Source organism: Sapajus apella, unplaced genomic scaffold (assembly GCF_009761245.1).
Source record: "Sapajus apella isolate SASKATOON/1434 unplaced genomic scaffold, GSC_monkey_1.0 scaffold59, whole genome shotgun sequence".
In the NCBI taxonomy this organism is placed as follows: domain Eukaryota; kingdom Metazoa; phylum Chordata; class Mammalia; order Primates; family Cebidae; genus Sapajus; species Sapajus apella.
The window spans coordinates 11,156,282-11,179,363 of record NW_022436999.1 but is presented as its reverse complement, the minus strand read 5'-3'; the positions used below and the strand labels follow the sequence as shown (position 1 = coordinate 11,179,363).

Sequence of the window (23,082 nt, the reverse complement as noted above, 5' to 3'; positions counted from 1 at the left end):
CTTATTATTACAATATGAGGGTTCTTTAGTGTGCCTGCAAGTTCTTTTTCAGATATGTGTTTTGCAGATATTCTCCTATAGTGTGTGGCTTACCTTTTAATTTTTCTAACAGCATGCTTTAAACCGTAAAAATTTTAAATTTTGATAAAATCCAATTATTGTTTTTTCATTTGTATTTAGTGCCTTCTCTGTTTGTCATAAGAAATCTTTGCCTAACCCAAAGTCAAAAGAATTTTCTCCAGTGTTTTTTTTCCTAGAAGCTTTATAGTTTTAGATATTAAATTTAGATCTGTGATGCATTTTATATTTTTGCTTACATTGTTAGCTAAGGGTCTAGGATTTTTTTTTCATATGCACATCTAATTATTTTTATAGCGCTTGTTGAAGATTATCCTTTCCCAGTTGCATTACCTAGGCATTTTTCTTGAAAATTATTTATATATGTTTGAGGTTATTTCTGGAGTCTCTGTTCTCTTTCATTGATTTATATGTCTATCTTCATGCTAATATCACACTGCTTCGATTACTGTAGATTTATATATAATAAGCGTTGAAATCAGGTAGTGTAAATCCTTCCACATTTTTTTTTAAAATCCTGTTTTGGGTAATCTAGGTCATTTTATTTGCATGTAAATTTTAGAATCAACTCAGCATTTTCTATGAATAAATTCTCCCTGGATTTTCTTGTTTGTACATTAAAATTTGCTGAGGAAAAGATATAAACGGCATATAGGGTGAAAAGGAAGAAGTAAAACTCTTTATTTGCTGATTCAATCTCACAGTGACTCATTTCCTCATGGGGTTTATGAGAATTTTGCTAGTTTGTCTTCAGTGAATTTCCCCTATACCCAATATCTAGAAGACCCATATGCTCTGAACTATGAATTAGAATCTACATAAAAGCTGCTAGAATTAATAAATGAGTCTAACAAGCTGCAAGGCAAAATATAAAAAAAGTTTTCCTATATACTAGCAATTAACTTAAGACAATATAATTTACGATAAAAATATATTACTATGTACAATAGAAAACAATATTAATTACATCAGCATAAAAAATTTGAAAGACTTAGGGAGTGATTTAACAACTTTGTATTGTTGAAAAGGATGACCTTGCTCCCAGTCTTGGGGGAAAGTGTTTAGTCTTTTACTGTTAAGTCTGCTGTTGCTTGTATATTTTTCATAGACACTCTTTACAAAGTTGAGGCAGTTTCCTTCTATTCCTAGTTTGCTGAAAGTTTTGATCAAAAATAGATGTTGAATTTTGCCAAGTGCTTTTTCTGCATCTGTTGAGAAGATCGTATGGTTTTCTTTGACTAGTCTGTTAATATGTTGAATTACATTGAGTTTTGAATGTTGAATCAGTCTTGTATTATTGGAATAAGCTCCACTTGGTCTTATGTATTATCTCTTTTATGTTGTGTTTCTTTGGGTAAATTTTAAGATTTTTGTGTGTCTATATTATTGTTCATGAAAAATATTGTTCTAAATTTTCTTTGCTTAAAGTGGAGAGTAGAATAATAGTTGCCAGAGTCTGAAGGGTAGTGGTGGGGGGGCCATAAAGTGGGGATAGCTAATGGGTATAAAAATATAGTTAGAATGCATAGCTTCTAGTATTGAGTAGCACAATAGGGTGATGCTAGTTAACAATAATTTATAGCCGGGCGCGGTGGCTCAAGCCTGTAATCCCAGCACTTTGGGAGGCCGAGGCGGGTGGATCACGAGGTCAAGAGATCGAGACCATCCTGGTCAACAAGGTGAAACCCCGTCTCTACTAAAAATACAAAAAATTAGCTGGGCATGGTGGTGCGTGCCTGTAATCCCAGCTACTCAGGAGGCTGAGGCAGGAGAATTGCTTGAACCCAGGAGGTGGAGGTTGTGGTGAGCCAAGATCGGGCCATTGCACTCCAGCCTGGGTAACAAAAGTGAAACTCCGTCTCAAAAAAAAAATAATAATAATAATTTATTGTATATTTTTAAATAACTAAAAGAGCGGAATTGGAATGTTCCTAACACAAAGAAATGCTAAAGGCTTGAGGTGGTGGATACCTCAATTACCCTGATTTGGTTATTACAAATTGTATTTCTGTATCAAAACATCACAAGAACCCCATAAATATGTAAAAATATAATGTACACATAATTTTTATTTTTTTTATTTATTTTATTGCATTTTAGGTTTTGGGGTACATGTGAAGAACATGCAAGATTGTTGCATAGGTACACACGTGGCAGTGTGATTTGCTGCCTTCCTCCCCATCACCTACATCGGGCATCTCTCCCCTTGCTATTTCTCCCCAGCTCCCCACCCCCCACCGTCCCTCCCCTATTTCCCCCCAACTGAACCCAGCGTGTAGTGCTCCCCTCCCTGTGTCCATGTGTTCTCATTGTTCAACATTCACCTATGAGTGAGAACATGCGGTGTTTGATCTGCTCTTCTGTTAGTTTGCTGAGAACGATGGTTTCCAGGTTCATCCATGTCCCTACAAAGGACACAAACTCATCGTTTTTGATGGCTGCATAATATTCCATGGTGTATACGTGCCACATTTTCCCTGTCCAGTCTATCACTGATGGGCATTTGGGTTGGTTCCAGGTCTTTGCTATTGTAAACAGTGCTGCAATGAACATTCGTGTGCACGTGTCCTTATTGTAGAACGATTTATAACCCTTTGGATATATACCCAGTAATGAGATTGCTGGGTCAAATGGAATTTCTATTTCTAGGTCCTTGAGGAATCGCCACACTGTCTTCCACAATGGTTGAACTAATTTACACTCCCAACAACAGTGTAAAAGTGTTCCTATTTCTCCACATCTTCTCCAGCATCTGTTGTCTCCAGAGTTTTTAATGATCGCCATTCTAACTGGCGTGAGATGGTATCTCAATGTAGTTTTGATTTGCATTTCTCCGATGACCAGTGATGATGAGCGTTTTTTCATATGTTTGTTGGCCTCATGACCCCTTCCTGACACCTTACACTAAAATTAACTCCAGATGGATTAAAGACTTAAACATAAGACCTAACACCATAAAAACCGTAGAAGAAAATCTAGGCAAAACCATTCAGGACATAGGCATAGGCAAGGACTTCATGACCAAAACACCAAAAGCATTGACAACAAAAGCCAAAATAGACAAATGGGACCTAATCAAACTCCACAGCTTCTGCACAGCAGAAGAAACAGTCATTAGAGTGAATGGGCAACCAACAGAATGGGAAAAAATTTTTGCGGTTTACTCATCTGACAAAGGGCTGATATCCAGAATTTACAAAAAACTAAAACAAATTTACAAGAAAAAAACAAACAAGCCCATTCAAAAGTGGGCAAAGGATATGAACAGATACTTTACAAAAGAAGACATACATGAGGCCAACAAACATATGAAAAAAATTTTTATTTTTTAATTAAAAATAAAAATTAAGATAACTTTTCCTTATAGTTTTTCCCTAGTTTTGATTTCAAGATAATTTTGACCTCATAGAATGAATTGGGAGGTATTTCCTAATCTTCCATTTTTTGAAGCGTTTGGAAAAGCTGATATTATTTTGTCTTAAAATGTTTACTATAATTTCTTAGTGAGATTATCTGGTCCTGGAGGCTTTTTTTTTTTTTAAAGCTGCACATTCAATTTCTTTAATAGATGTTAGGCTATTTTTGTGTTTTGTTTCTTCTTGAGTAGCTTTGATAATATATGTGTTTCAAGAAACTTGCTCCATAACATTTTCAAGTTTATTGGTGTAATGTTGTTCATAATATTCCAGTTAGCCTTTTAATGTCTCTAGGAATTGAAGAGATGTCCTTTCTCTCCTTTCTGAGAATGGTGCCTTCTCTCTTTTTTATCAGTGTGACTCATTTCAGTTTTTTCTGTTATTAAACAATATTTCATTGATTTTTGCTTTTATCTTTATTATTTCCTTTCATCTGCTTACTTTGTTATATTTTGCTCTTTTTTGTCAAATTTTTTAAAATGGAAGCATGGATTTCAAATCTTTGTATTTTTATAATATAAAGACTGCTTTTGTACATTGCATAGATTTTGGCATATTTTGTCTTCATTTTTATTCATTTCAAAACATTTTAAAATTTCCCTTTGACTTCTTTCAATCATGGGATATTTATAAATATGTACTTTATTTTCCAAATATTTGGGGGAACTGTCTAGAAACCTTTTTTTTTTTAAATTGCTTTCTTATTTAACTCTGTTTCAACAACATTTGTATGAGATGATTCCTTTTAAATGTGTTGAGACTTGCTTTGTTGCCCAGATTATGGTCTAGGTAATTGTCCCATGTGCACTTTATAAGAATATGTATTTTGCTTCTGTTGGTTGTTCTATAAATGCTGATTAATTTTATTGATAGTGTTTTTCTAGTGTTTTATATCCTTTTTGAATTTCTACTTTTTTTTTTTATCAATTATTGAGGTTCTGGTGTCGAAATATCCAATAATACTTACGAATTAGTTTATACATTTATCCTAATTTCATCAGCATTTGCTTCATGCATTTTGAAGTTTTTTATTATCTGAATAAATATTCAAGATTGCTATGTACTTCTGATGACTTGATCCCTTTATCATTATGAAATGATCCTTTTCTTTGGTAATTTTTTTTAATTCTGAAATTTAACCTTAGTATAGCCATTCATTTTTATTTTGATTAGTTTTAGTGTGGTTTATATTTTTTCTATCTTTTTTACTTGCAATAATTCTGTCTTTTTACTTAAAGTGTATTTCTTGTAGATAGCATACATAGTTGAGTATTGTTCTTTTATCCAGTTTTCTAATCTGTTTTCCAGTTGGTGAGTTTATACTATTTCCATTGAAGGTGATTATGGTTGGATTTAAACCTACCATTTTATTATTTGTTTACTGTTTGTCTTATCTGTTCTTTGTTCTTTTCGCTTTGATTCCTATCTTCTTTTAGATTAAATGAAAAATTATTAACACATTTTAGGGTTTTTTTGGCTTATTAGCTATTCTTTTTTTGTTGTTCAATGGTTGCTTTAGAGTTTACAGTATAACTTTTACATTTATCACCATCTACTTTCAAATAACATTATAGTGCTTCCCACATATTTTAAGAAGCTTAAAATTGTATACTTCTATTTCTTCTCTCTTGGTCTTTGTGTTGTTGTCATACATTTTACTGCCACATATGTTTTACACCCAACTGCTATGGACTAAATGCTTGCATCTCTCCACAACTCACCTGTTGAAGCCTAATGCCTGATGTGATGGCATTTGTAGGTGAAAGCTTTGGGAGATAATTAGGTCAAGAGATTGGATCCCTCATGAATGGGATTAGTGTCTTTATAATAAGAGACATGAGAGAGTTTGCTTTCTCTTTCTTTGCTCTCCGCCATGTGAGATTACAAAGAGATGATGATGTCTGCAAACCTGGGGGCAAGCTCTAAAGAGACCCTAATCTTTTAGTGCCTTAAGCTTGGACTTACCACCCCCCAGAAATGTGAGAAATAAATATTTGCTGTTTAAGCCACCTGGTCTGCTAATTTGTTATAGAAGCCAAATTTGGCCAAGACACTCAACAATATGTTGTTATCTTTGTTTTAAAAGTTATCTTCTAAGTATATTAAAAATAAGAAAAAAATTGTATCTACTCACTCTTTACCATTTCTGATGCTCTTAATCCCTTTGTGTAGGTATAAATTTCCATCTGGTATTATTTACCTTCTACTCAAGGACTTCTTTTACTATGTGCAGTGACGCTCATGATATATTCTTTTATCTTTTGTATGTCTGAAAAACTACTTTCATTTTTGAAGTATATTTTTTCTGGGTATAAAATTCTAGTTTGCCAGCTATTTTGTTCATTGCTTTAAATATGTTGTTCCACTGTTTTCTGACTTGCATTGTTTCTGATGAGAAATATATTGTCATTCTTATTGTTGTTGCTTTGTATGTAATGTGATGTCTTTTTATTTTTGCTTGCCTACTTTTCAGTTTTTCTTTATCACTTTTTTTTTGTTGTTGTTGCTAACTTGATGATGATGTACCTTAGTTTGGTCTTATTATTTCTGCTTGGGGTTTGCCAAACTCCTTGGATATACAGGTTTATAATTTTCTGCCTATTGGTAAAATTTCTGGTCAATTGTTTCTTCAAATATTTTTACTACATTTCTATTCTCTGAGACTCCAGTTGTATGTATGGTAGGACACATGATGTTGTCTGTTTTTGAATCTCTTCTTAAAAAGTCTTTTTTCTCTGTGTGTTTTATTTTGGCTAGATTTTTTTGCAGTATCTTTATGTCCCTTACTCTTCTACAATGCCTAATCTTCTGTTAATCTCATCAGTGTATTTTACATCTCACTTATTACATTATTACATTATTCATCTCCATAAATTTGATTTATGTCTGTTTTTATCTTCCACTTCTGTTCTCAATATGCTTTTTCGGACTACATTTATAATAGCTGTTTTAACTGCCTTGCCTAATAATTCTATAATCTCTGTCATTACTAGGTATGTTTCTAGTTACTGAATCCCTCCAACTCCCTCTCCACATTTTTCTTTTTTGCCTGCCTGCTAATTTTTGGTTGGATGTTATATATTGTGAATTTTATATTGTTGGATAGTGATTCATTTTATTTCTTTAAGTATTTTTGGCTATGTTCTGGAAGGCAGTTAAGCCAGCTTGAATTCATCTAGTTTTGTTGAAACTTACTTTTAAGCCTTTTTAGATGGGTATAAATCATCCTGTAATCTACTGCTAATTTGGCCCTACTACTGAGGCAATCAGCCTTTAAGCATTCCATTTTATACTCTGTATATTAACAGTTTTTTACACACTGGCTGGTGAGAACGTAAATTATTCCCAGCTTTTTATAAGCTCTAGGAACTTTTTTATTGTACCTTTCTGGTGGTTCTTTCCCAGGCCTTGTTACTTTCTTAATACACATGTGCTGATATGTACTCAAAGACTCAAAGGAAATCCTCTGCAGATTTCCAGAGCACTCTGTGAATGTCTCTTCTGCAGTGCTTTACCCCACAAATCCTAGTCACCATCATTTCCCCAAACTCCACCCTGCTTCTATTCAACTTAGCAAGACTCTGTTCTGGGTCTGTTTGGGCTCCCCTTCCCTGTCCCATGATATGCTCTCCAGGCAGTGAGCTGGGGCACTCACAGGGATCACTTTAATCATTTGTTCTTTCTCTCAGGGATCACCATTTAGCCGTTGCCTGCTTTCCTGCTTCTTTAAAATCATTATTTTATATATTTTGTCCAGTGTCGTAGTTATTTAAAGCAGAAAGATAAATTTAATCCTTATTACTGTATTATGATCAGAGCTGGATTCCTTAATTAACTTTTCCACATGAAACTACAATAATTATAAAATAATACCACATTATACACAGTATCTTAAAGGATATAAATGCCATTCTATAAAGTGTTATGCACATTTTCTTTCAGTCTTTTTTGTCAATAAATCTTTTAGGCAATATTGTTAATAAAATGAGATTTTGGAGTTGTTTGACCCCACAATTTATTATCAGTGTTCCATATTTAATCCTTTTTTATCTTGAAAATATTACCCTCTTTAAGACTCATTTTCTTACCTGTAAAATGTGTGGACAATTTTACATTCCTTGCAATATTGTAGCAGAGATTGAAAATAAAAGGGGAAATGTTCAGTAAATAGTAGTTATTAATGGTTTCAATCACACTATGTATGCAGCTTCATACCCTGATTTTAAAACAATTATAAACTTTTGACATATTGTCTTATAGCATTGATTGATGCATAATGAATAACCGAACACATGCATAATAGATGTACGTATGTTTTAGAGTAAATATAATATTTTGATACTGTCATATAATCTGTAAAGATCAAGTCAGGGTAATTGAGATATCAATCATCTTAAATATTTATCTTTTTTATGCTAGGTCTTCCCTTATTTTTGGATAGCTGGATTATTTACAGTTTTCCCCCTTAATATATCATCATACCTGTGCCTGGCTTATCTATATTTAAAGTTCTTCATACAGCCAATTTGAAGATAAGTCTTGATTTGAAACATGTTTGCGATCTCCCTGCATTAGTTCACCTGAATTTAACTGGATCTCAGCAGCCTCAACTCTTCACTGTGCTTTTCCTGCCCCTTCCTGTTTCTTCTCAAGAGAAGCAATTTCTTGCTCATTATTTTCGTGGTAACTGAGAAGAGGAACTGAATAGAAAGGCATTGGGCTGCTGAGGCCCAGGGCACATCCCTTGTAGAATTCTCTCTACTCTGTTTTGTGCTTTGGGAAATACAGACTTTGGTTTAACTCCCGTCATCACAGCTCATGGTTTCTCTTGTTTTATTCTCTTTCAGGGCGGGGAGTTAGCTCTTGTCTGTTTGGATGCATAATTCAATCTCTATTGACTGTGTTGCATAAATTGTTTACACTTTGGTAAAAATGCTTCATTAATCTTTCCTGGTAAACAGTTACAATTACAAGAATTTGATTTTAAGTAGAATACAGATGAGACTCATACTAAAACATTGTATTCATAGATAGGATATATCCAAAAGCAAATATATTAGCCTTATCTGTTTGGTTTTTTCATGAAAGGCAATCATTTGTTAAAAAAGGTTCAATTTTCTTTTTGTTGTTGTTGTTGTTGTTTTGAGATGCAGTCTTGTCCTGTCGCCCAGGCTAGAGTGTAATGGTACAATCTTGGCTCACTGCAACCTTCGCCTCCTGGGTTCAGGTGATTCTCCTGCCTCAGCCTTCCGACTAGCTGGGATTACAGGCACGTGCCACCATGCCTGGCTAATTTTTGGTATCTCTAGTAGAGACAGAGTTTCACCATGTTAACCAGGCTGGTCTCAACTCCTGACCTTGTGATCCACCTGCCTTGGCCTCCCAAAATACTGGGATTAAAGGTGTGAGCCACCGTGCCCAGCCGAGGGGTCAATGTTTCACTGAGAACGGGCCAACTGAAATATTGATTGTAGATAGAGCCTTCCTGGGAAAAGAGAGCCCATGAGTTGTAAAAACCTGTGAAATTTAAGTATATGATCTCAAATGGGCCCTAATGTTTGCTCTTGCAAACTTGCAGAGTCCTTGCTTGAAAAAGTATAACTCTTTCCCTGAAAGGGTTGCAGGCTTATCCCATTATCTGAAGAAGAATCACCATGCCACACCAATCAGGAATGAAATGGGGTAAGACGATAGATAGGCATTATTTCCTGGTTCATCTCAGGCCTTTTTCTGTCATGCTGGGTTTGCCTGGCTTCTTCACAAACCTTCTTTCCTTTTTCTCCTACTGTCTTTCCACCAGAGTCCTGGCTCCCACTGACCCCTTCTTTTGTACTTACTGCCCAGGCCCAATGGCCATGGAGCTTGACATTTTTCAGAATATTCACCTGAAAACAAATCGTTTTTTGAATAACATTTATTCATAGCTTAACTTTGATGCATTTTTTAATTCTAAAACTCCTTTTCTCACATGAGTAGGGGAGGTACAAAGTGAACAAAGTGGGAAGATAATCCATGTGTAATGCCCCAATGGTGAATATTCACAAGAGTGCTAAAATGTCCCCAATTACTGAATCATTTTTTATTCTGATCATTAATCTAAACTATCCATTATCATATAAAAGACAGAACTACCTGTTGTGATAGCTAAAGGTAGGATGTTGTCTTCCTCTACCCTGTGGCCTTCTAGGAAACCATAATTAATTGCAGTTGTCTCTAGAGGTATTAAAATGGGATGGTGGGCCTTTTAAAATTTTGTTACATATTGTGAAATTCTGGATGTGTTTAGTGAGAAGTTGTCAGTGTTTTAAGTAAAGAAGAATATATTCTGCCTTCAGTAATTGCATTGATTCTCAGAAAAATATGATGGCCAATTTTGGAGATGAATTTGGGGGAAAGAGTTGCTGATGGCACCAGCTTTATAGAGGATGGTGGCTATGAGCTCTAGTTGCCTTGTATTTTGCAAAACAATTTCGTTCATATTGACAAGGGACAGTCCCTTTCAAAGACATTGCTATGGAAAACTCTATGGAGTGCAGGAGAGGAAAGTGAGACATGGAAATACAGTTGACCCTTGAACAATGTGGGCTTGGACAGTGTGGATCCACTCACACATGGATGTTTTCCCACCAAACAGTATTTACGGGGATATATGCTAAAGCCACATATCTGGAGGGCTGACTTTTTGTATGGGTGGGTTCCACAAGACCTACTGCAGGACTCGAGTGTATGTGGATTTTGATATATGTAGGGGGTGATGGGTCCTAGAACCAATTCCTTATGTATACCGAGGAACAACTGTACATACACAATATAGTTTTATAGCAGACAGGGTACAGAGAACATTTCTTTTTTTGTACTGTCACACCTTTATGCCCAGGCATTATGGTGCTTCAAAGATAAGTCTTTATACTTTTAATTTATATTTGAAAAAAAAAAAAAGAGTTTATCCAAATGAGATTCTTTGGGACCATAAAATAGACCATTTTCTCGGTAATATCCAAACTGAAAGTCTAAATGGCTCTTGTATTAAATAGGCTAGTTTTATAGACTTGAACATTTTCAGAACCAATGAAGCAAGATCTTTTTTTAAAAAAAATCTTCTAAAACTTTGCACATAAGAAATTTTCCATTTTGTGTGAGGCATGTGCCAAATGATGGAATGTGTCGCCACGTTAGAGTCTGGTTATTCTAAATATAAAATTAAAAGGAAAAGTAGAGGAGTTGAGATCCAGAAAATGGAAAGAGAACACACTAAATTTTTTTCTCTCTGGGACAGTTTTATTCTGGAGACATTGGAATAGTTACTTGAGCACTGAAAACCTTGCTATGCACAGGGCAGTTGTGGACAAGTAGCCTGGCATCACCTGGGAGCTTGTTAGAGCTGTGGAATTTTAAGTCTACTAAATCAGTCTACACGTTTTGGCATAATTGCCATGAGATTCATAAGCAGATTACAGTTTGAGAAGCATTGCTCAAAATTGATGAGGTTTTCTCTGTACGTCACCTGATATCAGTGTTATGGCTTTAGAGTATAGATGTAATGCTTCTTGATCCTTGGGGAATAGTCTTGTAAGAAAATGGCTGTGTCAACCTGTATCTTCCTTCTGTGACTTTCACCTTTCTATGTTTGGTTACATTCCTAGTTGAAAGTGAGGAATCAGGGAATCTTTGGGAATTAGAGACATTTATGTGGATTGGGTGTACATAAAATAGAGACTGGAGCCTAAAGAATTAGGAAAGAGATTGGAAATTTTGAAGGGTAACAGAAACTTTAAGGATATTATTGGTCTTCATGTGGTTAAAACATTAAAACTCTTTTTCTCATGTAAGGTTTTTGACTGTGGCAGTAAACACCAGGGCTGGTTGATTTAAGCAGCAAATGAATTGTTTAAAAGATGCTGCCTGGTTCTCAGATTTCTGGGAGGGCTGGAGAGCCAGGTTGTAGCTATGAAGCCAGGAACAGAGCCCAAGTCAGCCTACAGAGCTGGGTTGGTGGGTAGTCCTGTTACTGTAGAGCACTAGAGGCTGCAGACTGCACCCCTGGCGCCATTGATACCAAACAGCGCATGCCTGCACCAGCTCTGCTACTGCGGGACCTCTGTATTCCTTGTAGCATCTCAATTCCCAGAGGGAACACTGGATGATCTCTGTACACTGGGGTGGGTATGTCTAATCGGTAGTGCCTAGGCCACGCCCCTTTGTCCCAGGTGCCAAAGAAGCTGGGAAAGCAAGTCTTTGGTATTTTTGCAGTCATTGTGGGAGGTGACCACTGTCTTGTTAGGTTGAGGAATTTCCCAAACCTAGTTCTAACCTAGAGTTCAGATACAGGTGAATAAAAAGAATAACAGATGTTTGATAGAGTTGCGTGTGTGTCTGCACACGCACATGCATGTGTGTGTTTAATTTACTAGGGATATTTATTTCAATAGGGCATCATCCTGATTTTATGATGAAGGTTGATAATAGAAAAGTAGGATTCATCTTGCATAATTTTGCTTTTTTGTTAAAAATGCTAACATACATATAAAATCAGGAATACTGATACTTGTTTCAGGTTGCGTTTAACCAGGAAAAAAACTTGTTTTTTGTGAGATTAAAAAGCTTCCTAGCACTCACTCTGAAATATGCAGTTCATTGCATTTGCTTTTTAAATGAGAGCCACATTTAACGAAACCCTGACCATGTAATCAAGATAATGAGGGATTTTTAATTTGCCTGAGTGACTCAGTTGTGGAGTACACACTTTGACTTGTGTTCCGATGGGAGGTTGAGAAATTATCACTGCCTTGGTGTACATGATGCACAAAGCAGAAAACAAAATCAGCATTCGCTGTGTCATATTTGTACTGAGATAACACCGAGGAACAGCTGTGACTCTTTCAAATGACTCCATTTGTTTGATAATTGCTGGGTAAAAATAGTGCCACTATTGGCTATTTCAGGAAGACAGATGGCGTTCTAGATTATGTTCCTTTCCTTGTACCCAAAAAGAACAGGACCGAGTCTTTCAGAAAATTATTGTCTGTGTGTGTGAGATAGCACTAGGGAAGGGGACAGCACATTTCAAGCTTCTGCCCTGCAGGTAGGTAGGAAACAGGGGCTGAGCCGTAAAGGAAACAGGGAATTCAATTATTCCAGCGTGAGCTAGGATGGGAAATCTAGGCATCTGTCCGTTGCTTAGGAACAGAAATATCTTGTGCCTCGGCTACAGCTGGAGAAAGCAGGTCATTTACTTTCAGAGTTCACCTACCGGTTATCCAAACAGCTGAAGGAGAAAGCACCTTTTTTCTCCTCCTGGCAGGGGTTGTTTTTCTCTTCAGACCTCCTACCGTTCTTCCACTCAGCAAATTCTCTGTTGTTCCTAATGCATTGTCTCAAAACTGTGCCAATCAAATGACAGTACTACACGGGGAGGCAGGTGGGAGTTGATCGGTTTTCCTCAGGACCTGGCCTTTGGGTCTTTTTCCCTCCAAGGCAGCCTGGGGACTGGGGGATGGTGGAGTGCAGCACTCTGCCTTTTGTGTGATGGCAGGCAACTGATGGTTTGGCATCTGGTTGACATTCTTGTCTGCCCCTTAGGGAGGGAAGGTTGTCACACATACTCCTATGGTCTTACAGTTAGGTCTGGAGTCAGGCATGGAGGCGGAAACACAGATCTTTTGTGAAGTATGAGGACCCCACTTATTGTACTAGGGGAAGACCGTGGATTGCAACCTTACCTGTGTATATGAATCTCTTTGAGATTAAAAAAACAAAACAAAACAAAAACAACAACAACAACAACAAAAAACATGCACCTGAGACTTAAACCGAGAAATTCTGCTTCATGAGGTCTGAGGTATAACCTGGGGCCCCAAGGGTTCAGAAGTTTCCTAGGTAGTTAGAGCTTAAAAGTCAATCCCATTTTTCTCCTTAGCCCCTGCTGAAGAGTGCTGGACTCCCAGATCCAGGCTGGGTCTACAAACACTTAAGCATGGAGCTCCTGGGCGTCCTCATTTCCATCCAGAGTTGAAAGCTCACCATGTGCCCTTCTCCCTGCGGAGCTCTATGGACTCAGGGTCACATGGCTCCTGCAACGGTGGTTTCCATGGTCTTCAGTTTGGGTGGGAACATTTACTCTTTGAGGAGCACTCAGAAGGAGAATTGAGGCTGGTAGTTGGGTGGAAACATAGTGAAATTACTTAGGCGGTAACTAGACAATGGGAAAGTAGTAGGTAGAACTTGAATCTCTGGGTGTTTCTGACTAGGCAGGGTGATAAGACCAGAATGTCCCAGACACATAGGCACATACTGCCAATATACCTGCCTTGAGCAAGGCCTTGCGTTGTATGAACACTGCTCGTTTCTACTCACCATTTTCCAGGGATCCCAGGAAAATCAGATAGCTTCAATAAGAGTATTATGGTATGCAGAGGCAAAAAACTTACAAGGAGAATGAGATGTAGTCCCTCTTTGCCTCTTCTTTTTATCTTCATAAAGAAAAAAAGTCATTATTATATAGAAAATGATTATAAAAGCTTTAAAACATTCTCAGTATGTTTTAAACATTTCTCCTAGAAAGCCACAAGCCAAAGGCAGTGATATCCTGGCTCGTTTTTGCTCTGTTATGTAAACGTCCGTTTGTGGGAATGCCAGAGTTGATCCGGAAATCTCACTTTAAAGAGAGCTGAGAAGTAGACTTGTTAACACGAGCATGGAAGGAAACACTGTGGGGCAGCTTTAATTTGCATGAGTCTCAAATGCAGGGATGTGACTGAAGCACAAGGCGTTCGATTTCCAGTTGTACCTGGCCACGAAATAAATCTCCGTGTCTACATGGTCACACTTGAAACAGCCTCACATCTCTCACACTGGCTGGTCAAATCCAAAGGACTTTGATTTCAGAAAGAAGAAAAGAAAGACATTTCCACCATTCACACCTGGGTTTTTGAAGGAATTTGAATTTCTGTTCCTTTTTTCAGCCTCTGCTTGCCTCTCTTCCTATCAGTGCTGAATCCAAAATAAACTCGAAGCTCTCTCTCTTCTTCTGTGGACTAGGAAGAGTCAGGGAATGCTAGAAAGAATTTTGCCAACCTGCTGTGGGAGGTACCGAATTTCTAAATAGCAGGGGCTTGGAGTGGTAGTCTAGGCACTATTAGAGGATTTATCAAGAGGCAATGTCTATGTAGCAAGCATACTTACTTTGTAATGTTTATATTTAGGATGATGAGAGTGTTGATTCTAATCCCTCAGACTTCCCCTCGGTGCTACCGCTGTAAGCTATGACTAATCTTTTATATACAGAATTGGATATCTCTCCCCAACACTTTCCTGCTATTAATTTGTTTTCTTTGTGCGAGTCCATTTGTCTTAATACACTCAAAATGCCTGTAAGGAAGAGGGCCAGGATATCCCACCTTTGAATACCACCAGAGCAGCTAGCATAACTGTGTTATTAATAATTTTTCTCTTGGGCTTCCATAAGGATTTAAAAACATAAACAGAGAAGCGGACCTTTTCTTGTCTCTCCTACTTGACCTCCAGGTTAATAAAATGAGTGACAGATTGCAACTGTGAAGAAGTAAGGATGCCCTTTCAGCCAAGGGTGCCTGTCACTTTCATCTCTGTGCTCTCGGAAAATAGTAACATCTCAATAAACATTCTCTTTTAGCACTTTTGACAAGCACTTCGCCTCTCTGGACTTCAGCTCTAACATTGCATGATCCATGATTTTAGGACCCAGATAGTAATATTCCCAACCCCTGTTTCCATGGGTCCCTTGCTCTTTTATCACCAATAAATGGCAGCATCTTCAACATCTCGGTTTTAAGGAGCCTGCACTCTGACCCCTGTCCCGCCTTCCTGGCTTGTGCTTCTAGTGTTATTACCCCACAGACCTCCAATCCGTGGCCTACCACATTTTCATTGTCTGTGATCCCCTTTCTCTATTTTCCATTTTTACTAGTTTAGATTTCACATTATATCATTTAAGCAATTACATGTAACGGGAGAAAAATGCATGATTGTACCCACTGATCTACAAATTCCTGACATAGATCTAACATTAGCCCTTGACACTGCCTGGCAGTCCTGCCATCTATCCTTTGGATTTTTGTCCTTCTACTCTCCAGAACAATTATACTGTCTTCTCTCGCCCCAGCTTTCTGGGCTCCTTTCCTATTCACTCTTAGCTGATGATGTTGCTTCCAAATTTACTGAGAAGATAAAATTGGTAAGGCAGTCTACATGCCCATCATTGAATCTAGCACCCCACTTATTTCTTTATTTGTACTCCATTTTCCACCTCTGTCTGCAGATGAAGTGTCTTAGTTCCCACCAAAATCTGCTTCTGCTTGTTTACCTCCAACGCTGCCACAGATATACTGGGGATGCATCCTTATTTGCCCAATTCGATGATGGTTTGTATTTGTTGGCCTGGCATAACCATGAATAAATAGTTCCCCCTAAAGTACCCCAGTTTGTATGGCAAATTCTATAGGCCCCTTAATCATGTAACAAACTTCCATATGTGGTTGGGGGTCTGTTTCTGGGCTAGTGGGTCAGAGCATCTCCGTGTCCACATCATACTGTCTTAGTTGCTTTACAGGTGCTTACCTAGCTTTAATAAGTCCAGACACAGGAGAGAGTAAGCATTCCTTTCTATTCTTCAGATGCCTATCGGCTTTTTTTGGTCCTTTACTATTTCATGTGCATTTTAGAACTAGTTCATAGATTTCCGTAAAATCCTGTTGGGGTTTTGATTGGAGTTTCACTGAGTCTCTGGATCAATTTTGGAAGAATTACATCACTGCAAAATCAAATCTTCCTATTCATTAATACATATATTGCTCTATTTAGTTTTTCCTTAATATCTTTCAGCAAAATTTCACAATTTTCTGCTTACAGGTTAAACACATATTTTGTTAATTTTTTTTACTAGATATTTTATGGTTTTTGTTTCTTTTGTAAATGGTGTATTAAAAGTTGAACTTCTAATTTTTTTGTTGTGCTGTTAACTTATGTATTATTCTTATATGCAGCCACTTTGTGAAATTTTTCTTTTATTTATAATGGTTTATAAATCTGTCAGGGTTTTCTTTATAGGCTATCATAGCACTGGCAGAAATGATGGTTTTTATTTTCTTTTTTCTTTTTTTAAATTATACTTTAAGTTCTGGGGTACATGTGCAGAATGTGTAGGTTTGTTAACATAGGTATACACATGCCATGATGGTTTGCTGCATCCATCACCCCGTCATCTACATTAGGTATTTCTCCTAATGCTGTCCCTCCCCTATCCCCCCAGCCCCTGCCATCCCTCCCCTAGCTCCCACCTCTCAACAGGCCCTGGTGTGTAATGTTCTTATTTTCTTTTTTCTAATCCTTCTCCTTTTAAACAACTTGATTGACATGTAGTGTACACAAAGGAAAGAGCACACATCATAAGGTCACCTCTTGATACATTGTCACAAAATGAACACTTATTTAGCGCTTAGATCAGGAAACAGAACATTATTTGCATCGCTTAGATCAGGAAACAGAACATTATTTGCATCCATGAAGCCTCCTGGTGCTCTCTTCCATCACTACCTCCCCAAAGAAGAATGCTTGTGTTTTTAATATCTTTTTCTGGTCTTACTGACTTGGCTCATGCAAAGTTTCCTTTCTTAGCATAAGTTTCCTTTCTCCCTTTCTGCTGGAATATTCCCAGTAACATACAAACGTGATTTACAATCTGCCATCTTAAATCTTAAATCACTCTCCCTTGACCTTATGTCTCTTTCTAGCCAATGCTCCATTTGTCTGCTCCCATTCTCAGCAAAACTTTTTGAATAAAAGTCCTATAGTCACTGTCTCTACTTTCTCGCTGTACAGTTTTTTTTTTTCAACTCACTTTTATCTGGTTTCTGTCTTGGGATTCCATTGAGGCAGCTCTTGTCATGATGCCAAGTGTCGTCCTTGTTACCAAATCCAGTAGACAGTTCAGCTCTGTGAATATCCTCTCCATCTCTTAGCATCATTTGATGTAATTAGCTTTTGCCTATTTTGAAATACTTCGTTTTCATAGCCTCCATTTTTGCATTTGGGTGACTACTTGTTGCATGCCTTTCTCTTCACCTAGACTCTAAGTTCCACAATGGCTATGGTGATGTATGGCTTTTTCACTGTTCCATTCCCAGCATTTAGTCCAGTGTGGACAGTAGATTGACAGACATTTGTTGCCTGGGCTTTAGGGGTGACCATGTATATCTAGTCACTTTTGTCTCATAACTACTTAGATGTATTACAGGTACCTCAACTTCAACAGATCCAAAATGTGTTTATCATCTTCTTTCACAGACCCCCTCCTCCACAAGTATTCCCCCTTTGAGTGTATACCAGTAACATCCACTAGACCAGAAACCTTAACTTTTTACTCTTTCTCATCCCCACATCCAATCCGTGATTTCTGACCACACGACCGCCTGCAGATTTTTTCCAAATTCATCCTCTTCCTTATATGTCTGTTTGCATTCTTTTGGCATGCCATTATAGTGAATTACTGAAACAGCTTTGAATCTGTTTTTGTTCTGAACTCTGGTATTACTTCCTTCCAGTCAGTCTCCACATACCAGCCAAAGTGATCCTTTTAAAAATACAAGTCTAGGCTGGGCATAGTGGCTCACACCTGTAATCCCAGCACTTTGGGAGGCTGAGTTGGGCAGATCACCTGAGGCTGGGGGTTTGAGACCAGCCTGACCAACATGGACAAACCCCGTCTCTACTAAAAATATAAAATTAAGCAGGCGTGATGGCGCATGCCTGTAATCCAAGCTACTCAGGAGGCTGAGGCAGGAGAATCATTTGAACCTGGGAGGTGGAGGTTGTGGTGAGCTGAGACTGTGCCATTGCACTCCAGCCTGGGCAACAAGAGCAAAACTCCATCTCAAAAAAAAAAAGAAAAAAAATCCCAAGTCTAATTAAATCACTCTCATATGGCAGACATTGTGCCATATACTGGTATCTCAATTATAAAAATAGAATTAACAAAGGGTAATAAACAAGAGCATACAGGATTGAACTATTAAAAACAAGTGACATGATAAGGAATTTATAGTTAATTTTAATACCGCTATTCTTCCACATCTTCAAAGCATCTGTATTAATCCCTTCTTATACTGCTGTAGAGAAATACCTACAACATCTTCACAGGGCAGCAGGACAGAACGAATGCAAGCAAGGGAAATGCCAGATGCTTATAAAACCATCAGATCTCATGAGACTCCCTCACTATCATGACAATAGCATAGGGAAACCACCCCCATGATCCAGTTATCTCCTCCTGGTTTTGCCCTTAACACATGGGGATTATGGAGATTACAATTCAAGGTGAGATTTCGGGTGAGGACACAACCAAACAATATCATTCCTCCCTGGCCCTTCCCAAATCTCATGTTCTCACATTTCAAAACACAATCATGCCTTTCTGACTGTCCCCCCAAATCTTAGCTTATTCCAGTGTTAACCCAAAAGTCCAAGTCCAAAGTCTCACCTGAGACAAGGCAAGTCCCTTCTGCCTGTGAGTCTGTAAAACTGAAAGCAAGTTAGTTACTTCCTTGATAAAATGGGAGTATAGGCATTGGATAAATAAATCTGTTCCAAATAATATACATCAGCTAAAACAAAGGGGCTTCAGGCCCCATGCAAGTCAGAAATCCAATAGGGCAGTCATTACACCTTAAAGTTCCAGAATGATCTCCTTTGACTCCATGTCTCACATCCAGAGTACACTGATGCAAGAAATGTGCTCTCAGGGCATTGGACAGCTCTGCAGGGTACACCCTGTAGCTTTGCAGGGTACAGCCCCGTTCCTGGCTGCTTTCACAGGCTGGTGTTGAGTGTCTGTGATTTTTCCAGGTACACAGTGCAAGCTGTTGGTGGATTTCCCTTTCTGGGGTCTGGAGGAGGATGACCTTCTTACAGCTCCACTAGGCAGTGCCCCAGTGGGGACTCTGTGTGGGGTCTCCGACCTCACATTTCCTTTCCATACTCTCCTAGCAGAGGTTCTCCATGAGGGCTCTGCGCCTGTAGCAAACTTCTGCCTGAACATCCAGGCATTTCCATACATCCTCTGAAATGTAGGTGGAGGTTCCCAAACTTCAATTCTTGACTTCTGTGCACCTACATGCCCAGCACCATGTGTAAGCCACCAAGGCTTGGGGCTTGCACCCTCTAAAGCAATGGCCTGACTGTACCTTTGCTCCTTTTAGCCACAGCTGGAGCCAAAGCAGCTGGGATGCAGGGCACAATGTCCTGAGGTGCACAGAGCAGGGGAGTCCTGGGTCAGGCCCAGGAAACCATTTTTCCCTCCCAGGCTTCCAGGCCTGTGATGGGAGGGGCTGCCAGGAAGGTCTCTGACATGCCCTGGAGACATTTTCTCCATTGCTTTGGTGATTAATTATCAGCTCTTCATTACTTATGCAAATTTCTGCAGCTGGCTTGAATTTCTCCCCAGAAAATGGGTTTTTCTTTTCTGTCATATCATTGGCCTGCAAATTTTTCAAACTTTTATGCTCTACTTCCTCTTGAACACTTTGCCACTTAGAAATTTCTTCCACCAAATACCTAAAATCATCTCTTTCAAGTTTATAATTCCACAGATCTCTAGGGCAGAGGTAAAATGCCACCAGTCTCTTGCTAAAGCATAGGAAGAGTGACCTTTACTCCAGTTCCCAACAAGTTCCTCATCTTCATCTGGGACCCCTCAGCCTGGACTTCATCATCCATATCACTATCAGCATCTTGGTCAAAGCCATTCAACAAGTCTTTAGGAAGTTCCAAGCTTTCCTATATTTTCCTGTCTTCTGAGCCCTCCAAAAACTGTTCCTTCCTCTGCCTGTTACTCAGTTCCAAAGTTGCTTCCACATTTTTGGGTATCTTTGTAGCAGTCCCCCACTCTTGGTACCAATTTACTGTATTAGTCTGTTCTTACACTGCTATGGAGAAATACCTCAGACTGGGTATTTTATAAAACAAGGAGATTTAATTGAATCACAATTCCACATTGCTGAGGAGGCCCCAGGAAACTTACAATCATGGTGGAAAGCAAAGGAGAGACAGTCACCTTCACTGGGTGGCAGGATGGTGTGAGTGTAAGCAGGGGAAATGCCAGATGCTTATAAAACCATCAGATGCTTTGAGACTCACTCATTGTCATGAGAACAGCATAGGGGAAACTGCCCCCATGATCTGATTACCTCCACCTGGTTCCACCCTTGACATGTAGGGATTATGGAGATTACAATTCAAGATGAGATTTTGGGTGGGGACACAGCCAAACCCTATCAGTATCCTTTGGATATCACTACCACTTCTGTATCCTCTACAACTACAGACCCATTAGGTGCCTTTCTCTGTACACCTACCTTTCCTCCAAACTGAAAGCTCAGGAATATTTTTCAATAATAGCAGGCAGATTTTCAGTAACTACGAGAAGAAAGTATATAACTAGTTATCTGGGTTGATGAGCTACCCAGCAATTCATTCATCAGCAATAAGTCTTATAAAAACATTAAAAAGAAAACTCTTCAGGTTTCCTTTATTAATATTAAGGATTGTTAGAAGTGATCAAAAGTTAATTTATTATTACCACACCTCTTTTCTTAAACACAGATCTTCAACTAGTTAAGGAAGTATGTTCTGTGTTACTAAAGGGCTCTGTGCTTCAGTCAATGATATGCATATGCCCTGCAATGAAAAACCCTAGGTTTAAAGTGATAAATAGCTTATATTCTCCACTGATTGGTGCCTAAGTTGCCACTTGCAAGAAAGCATGACCAGTTGAAGGACAAAGTTGAAAAGTTCTTTGTTTTTGATGATGTGCACTGTTTTTAAATTTGAGAGCAACAAGGTGTGACTACTTCCCTGTTTCCAGAATTAGTAGGAGTAGCAGGACAAGATTAATAGGTGGGTTCATTATGCCTAAGAAGTTGACTTTTTTTTCCACAGAAAATAATTGCTTTTTTATAGTGGAAAAAGCTTTTGCTCATGCAGTGTCAAGATCCGTTATGCTGATTGGGGGATGAAGTCACTCTTGCCACTGTTTGTAGGGCAGAAAGTCAATAAATGTGATCGGTGGTTTTGTACAGCATTGAAAAGTCTCCAGAAGATTTCTCTCTTTTGGGACCAACTAAAAACCAGAGGACTCCAGGAAATAAAGCCAAATTGTGCTCTTTTGACATGGGGCCATAAACATAATGGAATGATTTTTCCCATGAAAGATCTGAGAAAAATAATCTCTACTGATTTATTTGACTGAGTCACATCCAGCTTTCCTTCCTTCTTAGATGCTGTTACTTCAGAAAGGATCATAATTTCATCATCTGTCTAATATTGTGTCAACAGATACCTTATTCTAAATGGGCAAAAGGAGGTAGTGGAGTAGAGAGTAAGGTCATGGGCTCTTGAACCAGACACTTGGATTCTAAACTTGATTCAGCTGGTTGTAGAATGTTGGGTGAGTAACTTACTTTCTCTTTGCCTCAGATTCTTTAGCTAAAAAGGGAAAGAGGATAGATAATTACCTCCCATGGTAATAAATTACCTCCCATGGTAAATAAATAATTACCTCAATTTGTGAGGATTAAATTTATTTATGTAAAGTACATGGCAGATAGTGATGACGGTTATTATTAAGGTTACAAGGACTGGCTGAACATTCTCTTGTGGCATTCAGGGAACACTGAAGGTGAATTCTGCCTAGTATTAACATTAGTAGGTAGATGAATCCTTGCACATGTGGTCAGATAAATGTTTAATCAATGGTTATTGGGGGTTTGACAAAGCAAGGAGACATTTAGGAAACATACAGAGTCCTGTGTTAGAGTGTCTTAATTGATCTTATTTCTATTTACAGGCGTACTTCGGGGATATTGCAGATTTGGTTCTAGACCACAATAAAGCAAATATCTCAATTGAATGAGTCACACACATTTTTTGATTTCTCAGTGCCTGTAAAAGTCATGCTTACACTATTATGTAGTCTATTAAGTGTGCAATAACATTATGCCTTAAGGAGGACATACCTTATTTATTACTAAAAAATGCCAAAAATCATCTAAGTCTTCAGTGAGTCATAATCTTTTTGCTTGTTGAGTGTTTTGCCTCAATACTGATGGCTGCTGGATGATCAGGGTGGTATTTGCTGAAGGTTGAGGAGGCTATGGCAATTTCTTAAGAAAGATCTCTCTATAGCATGTGATGCTATTTGATAGCATTTTACCCACAGTAAAACTTTTTTCGAAACTGGGGTCAGTCCTCTCAAACCTTGCTACTTCTTTATCCACTAAGCTTTTGTATTATATTAAATCCTTTGTTGTCACTTCAACCATGTTCACAGCATCTTCACCAGGAGTAGATTCCGTCTTAAGAAACCACTTTGCTCATCTGCTCATCCGTAAGAAGCACTTCCTCATTCATTCAAGTTTGATCATGAGATTGCCGCAATTCAGTCACATCTTTAGGCTCCACTTCTAATTTGAGTTATCTTGTTGTTTCTACCACATCTGCAGTTACTTCCCCACTGAAGTCTTGAGCCCCTCAAAAGTCATTCATGAGGGTTGAAATCAAC

At 38.2% G+C, this 23,082-nt stretch overlaps 1 protein-coding gene across 1 annotated transcript in view; it reads left to right on the top strand.

Annotated features, from left to right (window-relative positions):
* The window catches only part of SYT16 (synaptotagmin 16), a 280,971-nt gene that overhangs the window by 52,296 nt on the left and 205,593 nt on the right, over nucleotides 1-23,082 (top strand). The gene's annotated exons all lie outside the window — the stretch shown is intronic.